The 10,872-nt window shown below is 41.3% G+C and overlaps 1 protein-coding gene and 1 pseudogene across 3 annotated transcripts in view; one reads left to right on the forward strand and one right to left on the reverse strand.

The window, feature by feature from the left end:
- Positions 1 to 10,872, forward strand: part of NCAM1 (neural cell adhesion molecule 1) — a 465,549-nt gene that overhangs the window by 126,532 nt on the left and 328,145 nt on the right. The gene's annotated exons all lie outside the window — the stretch shown is intronic.
- LOC102824900 lies at positions 3 to 1,425 on the reverse strand (annotated as a pseudogene).

Consider the following 10,872-nt stretch of genomic DNA (forward strand, 5'->3'; position numbering starts at 1 on the left):
CCATATTCCAAAGCAAGAGCAGCTTCATTTACCATTTCTCCAGCACCTGGTCTTAGAATATGTGCTCCCAATACCCTATCCATTACTTTCTGCCCAAGAATCTTCACCATGCCATCTGTGTCAGCATTTATCTGTCTTAGCTCTGCTATTGGCAGCAAATGGGAATTTCCCAACTTTGTACTCAATCCCCTCTTCTTTCAACTGCTCTTCTGATTTGCCAGCCCAAGCAACTTCAGGGAGTGTGTAGATCACCGATGGCACACAGTTGTAGTCAGTGTGCACAGCCTCACCAGCCATTCCTTCAACACAGATAATACCTTCGTCTTCTGCTTTGTGAGCCAGCATTGGACCAGCAACTACATCACCAATAGCATAGATATTTGGAATTTTAGTGTGGAATTTGGTATTTAGTGGAATTCTGCCTGTGGGATCCAGTTCATTATCAAGTTCTTCTAGTCCCAAATTCTGAGTAAAGGGTCATCGGCCAATACAAACCAAAAGTACAACAAGTCATAACTTCTGCTTTCCCACCAGAGGCAACTTCAATTTTTCCATCTGACTTCTTGGTAACACCAGTAACCTTTGTATTCAATTTACATTTAAATCCCTGTTTTTCAAGGATACGCAGAAAGTTTTTAGTTATTTCTGTATCAATGCCAATTCCACCAACATGACCCCAAAACTCAACTGCTGTCACATCAGCACCAAATCTTTGCCAAACTGAACCCAATTCTACACCTATTACTCCTGCACCCATAACAACCATCTTCTCTGGAACTTTTCTTTAAAAGACAAAGCCCCTGTAGTTGACACTATTGTTTCTTCATCAATTGTGATTCCAGGAAAGGGAGTAACTTCCGAGCCCGTAGCTATGAGAATTTTCTTTGTGTTGATAACTTGAGTGCTCCCATCAACCTTAGAAGCAGTGACCTGGTTTTTGCCAGTTATCTTCCCATATCCATTTATGTGAACAATCTTACTCTGTTTAAATAAGTGGCCAATTCTGCCTGTCAGAGCTCTTACTGCAGTACTCTTCTGTTCCCTCATCTTCTCTAAATTCAAGCGAACTTCAGACATTTCAGTTCCCCTAGATGCGAAATCTTTTCCATGGGCCATATGGTAGTGATGATAAATATTCAATAAGGCCTTAGAAAGAATGTAACCAACATTCAAGCTTGTTCTACTAAGCGTTTCATTTTTCTCAATGCAGATTGTCTTGAAGCCTAACTGGGCAGCTTTAATAGCAGCAATGTATCCTCCAGGACCAGAACCAATCACTGTTACATCAGCATCAACTGGTTGATCTGCATATGTTCTCAGAGGCAGTGCAGCCAATCCCTGAAGGCCATGAGATATTCGGCTGTAATGGCCTCTCTTGGCCAGGGAGTATCTATGACTCCAGCTCTGCATTTTTCTCTTGTGCTTTCCTTTCCACTAATGCTTTCACCTCCACTAAGCATCTCCACTGCCTCACCAAGGTCTCCCCTCCCTGTGCATGCATAAGAGTAGCCAGACGTCATCACCCATAGACAGCATGATTGGCCCGTGTACTTCTTTTAACACAAATTTGTATGTTCTTCTGACATAGTCTTCCGTAACATCATAGTGCAAATGTATTGATTCTTTTACTGCTATCCTTATTTATTGTCTAATTTTCACATGCATATGGGGTGATTGAAAATACCCTGGCTTGGGTGTGGTGCACTTTAGTCCTCAAACTGACAACTTGGCTCCTGAACACTTTAAAGAGATCTTATGTAGCATATTTGTCTAGTGCAATATGTCATTTGATTTCTTAACTGCTGCTTCCATGAGTGTTAATAGTTTTTGACAATTTCAATCTTTCTCCATTTATATTGTTTATTGGTCCAGTTGTGAGGACTTTTTGTTTCCTTTGCTCTGAGGTTCAATGTATACTGCATGAAGTCTATAGTCTCTGATCTTCATATAGCAGGCTGTTAGAGTCTATTCCTCCAATTCTGATGCCACAATCTTCTTCATATAATTTTGCTATTCATAATATTTTTCTGTGGCTAAACATTCAGAAGTAGTCCACGTTTCATTCTTCCTAGTCTGTCTTAGTGTGGAAATTCCCCTGAAACCTGTTCACCCTGGGTTACCCTGCTGGTATTTAAAGTACTGGTTTAAGCCACCAAGGTTGACAAATTGACAGATGACTGTTGGACTGATAATATCCCCTGGTGTTGTTAGGTGCCATCAAGTTGGTACTGACTCCTAGTGAACTTATGCACAGCAGAATGAAACACTGCATGATCCTGGGCCAACCTCACTACTGTTGCCATGCTTGAGACCATTGATGCTGCCACTTTGCCAATCCATCTTGCTGGGCGTCTTGCTCTTTTTCTCTGACCCTCCCCCTAACCAAACATGATATCCTTCTCCCTCCTGAAAATATGTCCAAAGTATGAGAGACGAAGTTTGGCCATCCTGGCCTCCAAGGAGCACTCTGGCTGTACTTATTCCAACACAGATCAGTTGGTTCTTTTGGCAGCCCATGGCACTTTCAATATTCTCCTCCAACACCATAACTCAGAAGTATCAAGTCTTCTACAGTCTTCCATATTCACTGTCCAGCTTTTGCATTCATATGAGGTTATTGAAATTACCATGGCTTGGGTCAGGCACACCTTAGTCCTCAAGCTGACATCTTTGCTCTTCAAAACATTAAAAAGGTCTTGTGCAGCAGATCTGCCCAATGCAATACGTCGTTTGATTTCTTGACTGCTGCTTCCGTGAGTGTTGATAGTTGGTCCAAGAAGTAGGAAGTCCTTGACAACTTCAATCTTTTTTCTGTTGATAAGAATGTTGTTTATTGGTCTACTGGTGAGGATTTTTGTTTTCTTTACATTGAGATGTAATCCATACCAAAGGTTGTGCTCGTTGACCTTTATCAGTAAATATTTTAAAAGTCTTCTTCACTTTCAGCAAGCAAGGTTGTATCATCTGCATATTGTAGGTTGTTAATGAGTCTTCCTCCAATCCTGATGCCATGTTTTTCTTCATATTACCCAGTTTCTCGGATTATTTGCTGAACATACAGGTGGAATAAGTATGGTAAAACAATACAACCCTGTTGCACACCTTTCTTAATTTTAAACCATTCAGTGTACCCGTGTTCTGTTTGAACAACTGCCTCTTGGTCCATTTACAGATTCCTCCTGAGCACAATTAAGTGTTCTGGAATAATCACACTTCGCGATGTTGTCCATAGCTTGTCATGATCCACACAATCGAGAGCCTTTGCATAGTCAGTAAAGCACAGGTAAACATCTTTCTGGTATTCTCTGCTTTCAGCCAAGATCCACCAGACATCAGCAGTGATATCTCTCATTCCATGTCCTCTTCTGAATCCGGCATGAACCTCTGGAAGTTCTCTGTCAATGTATGCTTGCAGCCATTTGTGTATTACCTTTATTAAAACTTTACTTTCATGGGATATCAAAGAGATTGTCCGATGATTTCCACATTCCGTTGGGAAAGATCCCCTAGTAATGGCTAAAGTTCTACTTCTGCCTCCAACTGCTACCTACAGGATAAAGGTCCTTTTCCAAAGGCCTCCCAGGGAAGGAAACAGAAAGCATTTTAGGTGAACTTTGCCATAGCTTTGGTGTCCTGAGGCCATCCTGGTGCATACTCTGAGACCGAATGGAGCCATTGCACACACACCTGGCATCAGTTTCCTTTGTATACACTTCCTTGAAAGAGCCCTGATGATGTTGTGGGTTAGGCGTTGAGCTGCCAACCTCAAGGTCCATGGTGAAAACCCATCAGCCACTCCTCATAAAAAAGGAAGAAGCTGTATGCTTTCTGGTGTGGCACTGTAGGTTAATGCTCCAGACAGCAAAGTCGTTTGCATTGCAAGGTCAGAGGTTCAAGCTCACCAGCTGCTCCGTGGAAACCCTACACAAGGTAGCTATGGGTTGGAATTGACTCGATGGCACTTAACAACAACAATATGCTTAAAGAACCAATAGATCCGTTTTGGAAGACGTGCAGCCAGAGTGCTTCTTGGAGGCCAAGATGGCCAAACTTCATCTCTCATACTTTGGACATATTATCAGGAGGGACCAGTCACTGGAGAAGGATATCATGTTTGGTAAGATGGAGGGTCAGAGAAAAAGAGGAGGAGCCCCAATGAGATGGATTGGCCAAGTGGCAGCATCGATACACTCAAGTGTGGCAACAGTAGTGAGGTTGGCCCAGGATCGGGCAGTGTTTCGTTCTGCTGTGCGTAAGGTCGCTATGGGTCGGCACTGACTCGATTGCACCTAACAACAACAACAACACCAAACCCTGGTATGGCACTGTGAGATAAGCCTTGGACCCCAAGGTTGATTTGACCCACTTGGTTAGCAGTTCAAAATCACCAGCCACTCCTCGGAAAGCTTATACAGGGTTGCTATGAGTTTGAACCGACTTGACGGCTCTTAACAACAACAACAGCAGCAACAAACCCTATACAGAATCTCTATGAGTTTGAACCAACTCGACAGTACTTCACAACAACAAACCCTATATAGGGGGTCACTATGTGTAGGATTCAACTCACCGACTGAAGATTTGAGGACTCTCTCCTGTGCTAGAAATAAAAGTTACAGTTGTTTCTGACCAAACTAAATAGCTTTGTGTTTGTCCTGTTGAGAAAGAGTATCTGAGGGCCATTCAGGTAGCATGTCCTAAAGCACATGCAAGAGGAACTTGATTGAATTTATTATGTTAACAGGACACAAACCCACTAGTCTGATGGGAAATCCATTTGATTCAGGCAGTGGCATGAATTGGAGACAGTCTGGAACTGACAGTTGTCTCCTTGTGGTTAGTATGGGTGCCTCAGATTCAATCAAATCTGTTGAATGGTTTTCATTTCTTCCCTTTGCTCTGTTTGTATGTGTATGTGTGTGTTTGTCTGTGCATGCATGCACAGGAGGGACAGAGAACTGAAAAGAGAGGGAGAGAGAACAACAAAGGGAAAGTCACAGAGAGAGGGAGTGAGCAACAGAGATGGAGACAGAGACAACTTATATGTGATTTGATTCTTACTTTCCTAGAATCGATGCAGTAAATAGATGAATGTTGCCCGGACTTAACAGTGGGAAATAAATTAAAGTTAGAAATAAGGTATTTAAGCACTCATGGCATATAGATCAGAAAGAATCCAAACTACCTCCTCAGGCCGGGATCCAATTTTTTTAACCTTTTTTTTTTCCCCCTATAGCGTAACAGAGAATTTATTTATATGAGCTAAAAGAAATTTCCCTCGTTCTCCTTAATTCCTCCAGGAGGTATAATTACATGCTTGGTCAAACCAACCTTCTACTCTTTTCCTTTCTGTTACATGATGTTTTCATTTTGGTAATACGTGAGTCCTGGTGTGGTGCTGTAGGATAAGAATGGGACTGCACACCACAAGGTTGGTGGTTCAAACCCACAAGCCAATCCTTGGAAACCCTACACAGGGTCACTAAGAGTTGGATCAGGCTCGACGGCATTTAACAACAATGGGCTAGAAGGTAGCCATTTTCACTCCAGTTCATTGTGATAAATATAATTTATATCATGATCTAGTATACAAAACACACACACAAACAACTGAAACAAAAATTTCACAGAATCTTACTAACCCTTACTATGTGTGAGATCTGTTGTTATTCTATTGATTTTTCTTTACCCTACTATTTTCCATTCTATGTCATAGAAGTTCATGTCATTGTTTACATAAAACACATTGCTGTAGGGAATCCAAAGGTTGGCTTTTGGGTGTCTGTGAGCCCCTTGAAACAACATGCAGTATTTCTTTCTTGGAGCTCATGTGCAGTTTTCTAGGAATAACATTAGTGGCATTCATCAGATGTTCAAGGGTAGTGTCAGAAAACCCAAAATGCTGAAAACAACAGCTCTGAAACCAATACCCACTACTGGCACGTCTATTCCAAGTTATACAGACCCTGCTTGTTGTTACCATTAAGTGCCATTGAGTTGGTTCCGATTCATAACAACCCTGTATAGGGTTTCCGAGGAGCAACTGATGAATTTGAACTGTTTACCTTGTAGTGGTTGTTGTTGTTAGGTGCCGTCGAGTCAGTACCAGCCCATAGTGACCTTATGCACAGCAGAACAAAACACTGCCCTATACTGGGCCAACCTCGCTATTGTTGCCACGCTTGAGTCCATCGATAATGCCACTTAGCCAGTCCATCTCGTTGGGGTTCTAACTCTTTTTCTCTGACCCTCCTTTACCAAACATGATATCCTTCTCCAGCGACTGCTCCCTCTTGACAATATGTCCAAAGTCATATTGTGATAACCTTGTGATTAGCAGTCCAGTATTTGTTCTATAGCGTCTGCCAGAGACCCTATTGTTATTGTTGTTGTTGTGAAGTGCTGTCAAGTCAGTTCCGACCCATAGCGACCCTGTATAGGGTTTTTGAGAAACAGCTAGTGAGCTTGAACCGCCAACCTTGCAGTTCAAAAGGCTTTGCAGTCTGGTGCATTAACCCACATTGCCACACCAGGACTCCAGAGACCCTATGTTGTTGTTGTGTGCCGTGGAGTTGGTTCCGACTCATAGTGACCCTGTACAGGGTTTCCGAGGTTGTAAATCTTTATGGGAGCAAAAAGCCTCATCTTTCTCCTGCAGAACAGCTGGTAGCTTCGAACTGCTGGTCCTGGTGTCCTCTGTTCCTGAAATGAAAGATTAACTACTCCCCTTTTTAGTTTCCAATGTGATAATTTTTAAGAAATGATTTTCCTATTTTGGTAATAGAGTTTATTTTTCTCAATACAACTCTCTAAGCTACAGTTTCACTATATGTAAAATGAGTGACCAAACTAGATTATTTTCAGATCTCTTCTAATTCTAACTTTAATTCAAAACTTTATTTTTTACTATTAATAAAAGTAACATATGCTATCATAGAAAAATTTACAAACTCAGACAAACAAAAGAGGAAAATAAAACTTGTTTATAGTATGACCACTATGAGTTGGAAACAACTCAATGACAATAATAACAACAAAAATAAATACGAACATTTTGATATCTGTTATTCACACTTTTTATATGCAACAGTACATATATTTTATAAGTGATACCATTTTTATATTATAGTGCAAACTATTTTTTTTTGCTCACAATAGCATCATTTCTTATGTTATTACATCTTTCTACATGTCTAGATTTTCTTAAAGAATACTTAATTGTATACCGTATTTGATAATTCCTATCATTGAATATGAAATCCTGGTGTGGCGCTGCAGGTTAATGCACTGGACTGCAATGTCGGTTTCAACCATAAGGTCAATGGTTCAAATGTACCAGCTGCTTCTTGGAAACCCTATACAGGATCACTATGAGTTGGAACCGACTCGATGGCATTTAAAAGCAACAACATCATTGAACATTGGAGTCCTGATGTGGGACTGAAGGATAAGCACTGGACTGCAAGGTCCTTTTGAGCCCCAAGGTTAGCGGTTCAGAATTTACCAACCATTCCTCATAATCCTATACAGGATCACTATGAGTCGAAACCGACTCGACAGCATTTAAAAACAAAAACAACATCATTGAATATTAGTTTACTTACAGTTTTTTTCTCCTCTAAACATTGCAATGAATATCGTTGCAACTTTGTACACTAATTTTAGTTTCTTGGGCCAAAATCTTAAAAATGGAATAGGTGGATGATTCTCGGTGTGGTACAAATGGTAAACAAGCTGGCTGATGACAGGAAGATTGCAGGTTCTAGTCCACCCAGAGGCACCTTGGACAAAAGGCCTGGTGATTTATTTCCAGAAAATCAGCCATTGAAAAACTACAGAGCACAGATCTACATTGACACATGAGGTTACGAGGAGTTTAGAATTAACTATAAAGCAACTGTGTTTTTTTGTGTGTGCTGTTGTTGTTGATGTTTGTTTGTGTTTAAAATATAAACCTATTTTAGACTCTTGATACATATTACAAACTGCCCTCCTGAAAGGTGGTACTAATAGAGACTCACCAGCTGAGTTGGCCTTTTGCCAGACAATCTCACTGGTCTTCTAGGTACAACCTCCTGATGGCTCAATGAGCCCTTAGTATTAGATAGCATCTCAGGCGAGAGGGTCTTTGTGCGTTTCCTCTTCATCCAGAAGTGTTCAATTCAATAACTTGGGGATTTCATTTGGGACCAAATCTATGTGTGAGTAGTAAGTTGTTTACTTGACAGTAATCGAATCCAATCCTTAGTTGAATTGGATGTGCTGGTGATATCTACCTAAGGGGATTGCTGCAAGTCGAGTCAATAAAGCAATTTCAAATGGAAGAAAACCTGAACTCTCTTTTTCAAGAATAAATAGACAAAGGACTTTTCCTTTGAAACATTGTTAATTAAAACGGAGTTTGAAGAATTCTTGAGCTGTGGGAAGCAGATTTGGTGTTTCTCAGAAGTCAATTCTTATGAAATGTGACTTAAATTTCCACCTTGTATTGACTCTGAACTGAAGTCTCATGGCAGTCCCGCCTCGCCCCATGAGAAGTGGTGTTCACCTAGGATTCTGGGTAACTGAGAAAGCCGGGAGTAGATAAGCTAGGAAATACAATAGCATGTCACTAAAAGGAAATTTAATTAGCATGATTCTCCTTGGCCTGATCATTGATAGACACGGTTTCTTGCCTCACAATAACCCAGTGAATATTTTTCTTTTTTTCTAATCTGCTGTAAAGAAAAGTTTGTGAAATCTGGATTTATTAAAAAAAGGGAGAAAAATATTTCCAGCCTTTACAATATGAATAATAATGCTAATGATCCAGACTTCCCTAGGCCTGTTCTGCTTGTAAGGACAATGGAGCCCATAAAGATAGGAATAACGTTACTGGCTCTTGTCCCCACCTGTACACCAGGTGATCGTAATCTTACACCAAAAGCCACTTGTCCTCAGAGCACAACAGTGTTCCATAGGGTGTCAATGACTCTTATTTTTTAGAAGGGAGATTTCCTGGCCTTTCTTCCAAAGCACTGATGGGTGGTCTCAAACTTCCAGCCTTTCAGTTACAAACCAAGTGCATTAACCATTTGTCCATGTGATCTTATCCATGACAAAATTTGCTTTAAGTACTTGGAGATCCTGTGGGAGCGTCTCCCATGAGTATCAAAACAGTCCCCTCATGTTCTTTGCTGTTGGACATCCCTCTGCACTCTCTTAAGTCTCAGCTCTGCACCCCCGCCGCTGCTGGTGCCCTTGACCCTAAGGTGCTATGTCTGGTTCTGCACCTGCAAGCCAAAGCACATGATTGGGTACTCGTGAATATCTGATGTCAGATATTTGTGGAATGCAGTCTCAGAATGCCAAACCAACTGTGTTCCTTGGAGCCTGCATGACTACAAAAGCAGGTGGTTATTGATTACTGACTTGCAGAGGGGCAGTTGGTGCCTTCTGGTTGGTTACCGTGCTTTGTCAGGAGATACTCCAGCAGCTTGCTTGTGCTCCCATGCTACTGGAGCCCCACCTGGTTTCTCCAGGCCAGCTTTCTTTTCTCCCTTCTCTCTTTTTCCCTCTCCTCCCCTACCTTGGTGTAGGCTGGGTGCCAGTTTGTGTAGCCTTCACCCTTCTGTGCTCCAATCTCAAATCAATCTTTTAACACCTGACTTTACCTTCCTCTTTAGGATGAGTTCACGTCTCTCTTGCGAATAGATCTGTCTGACAATTGTTAGAGATGTTGGAATCCAGTTCATCTAATTAACTTATGATACAGGTAATTTAAGGAGCCCTGGATGACAAGCTGGGCTGCTTAACTGTAAGGTCTGTTGTCTGAATCTACCAATAGCTCAGGTGGAGAAAGATGAGGGCTTCTGCTCCCATAAAAGTTTGGTGGTAGTGGTGGTTATGTGCTGTGGAGTCGGTTCTGACTCATAGCGACCCTGTCCAGGGTTTCCGAGGCTATAAATCTTTACGGGAGCAGAAAACCTCATCTTTCTCCCATGGAACAGCTGGTAGTTTTGAACTGCTGACTTTGTGGTTTGCAGCCCAATTTGTAACCACTACGCTACCAGAGCTCCTTCCATAAAGGTTTGCAGCCTCAGAAATCCTACACAGGATCACTGTGAGTCAGAACAGACTCAACTGGGACACAACCACCACTGATCATTTACAGTTGGGAAAACTCTGGTTCAGAAATGTCAAACAACCTCCAACTGGTTCACTTGCACCTTTTAATAAGATCCCCAAATAAAGGTAAAAATCTCCATGTATACATAAGAATCTATAAGAATCACTTGGGGATGCTGTTAAAATATATCATCTGGTTCAATATATCTGGGGTGGTGGTTGTTAAGTGAGCTCTGGTTCCACCTCATAACAATACTATACAAGGTTTCTGAGGCTGCCAGTCTTTGTGAGAGCAGAAAACCTGATTTATCTGTCCCTGGACTTCAACCACTGACCTGGGGTTGAAATGAAAATTCTCAGCAGCATTTGACCAGAAGGACTTGTTCAAATCTTTGCCCCTAAGTGGTGGTAAGTGAAGATTATTTTTACTTTAAAACCTTTGTCTCACAATCTCTTTTGAATTCCTGATACTCAGCTGGAGTTCAGTGTAGTGACAGGGCTAGTGGATTTCATATGAAGCCCCATCTTTTACATTTTAAATTCTTAGCTGAGGGCTTAGCCATTGTACCTTTTATTCCCTGGCGGTCTTTAAGGAAGGGTATTTCTCCAGTTAAATCCTCAAGGTGCTATAGAATTTCATGGGGGTAAACCCTGAAAATCTAATCCTAGAGAATGGCTACACCTTAGAAATTATTTCTAGTCTTAGAAATTTTGGGGAAATTTCTAAGACTAGAAATAATTTTCTAAGACTAGAAATAATTTATA

Source organism: Chrysochloris asiatica, unplaced genomic scaffold, assembly GCF_000296735.1.
Source record: "Chrysochloris asiatica unplaced genomic scaffold, ChrAsi1.0 scaffold00008, whole genome shotgun sequence".
Classification (NCBI taxonomy): Eukaryota; Metazoa; Chordata; class Mammalia; order Afrosoricida; family Chrysochloridae; genus Chrysochloris; species Chrysochloris asiatica.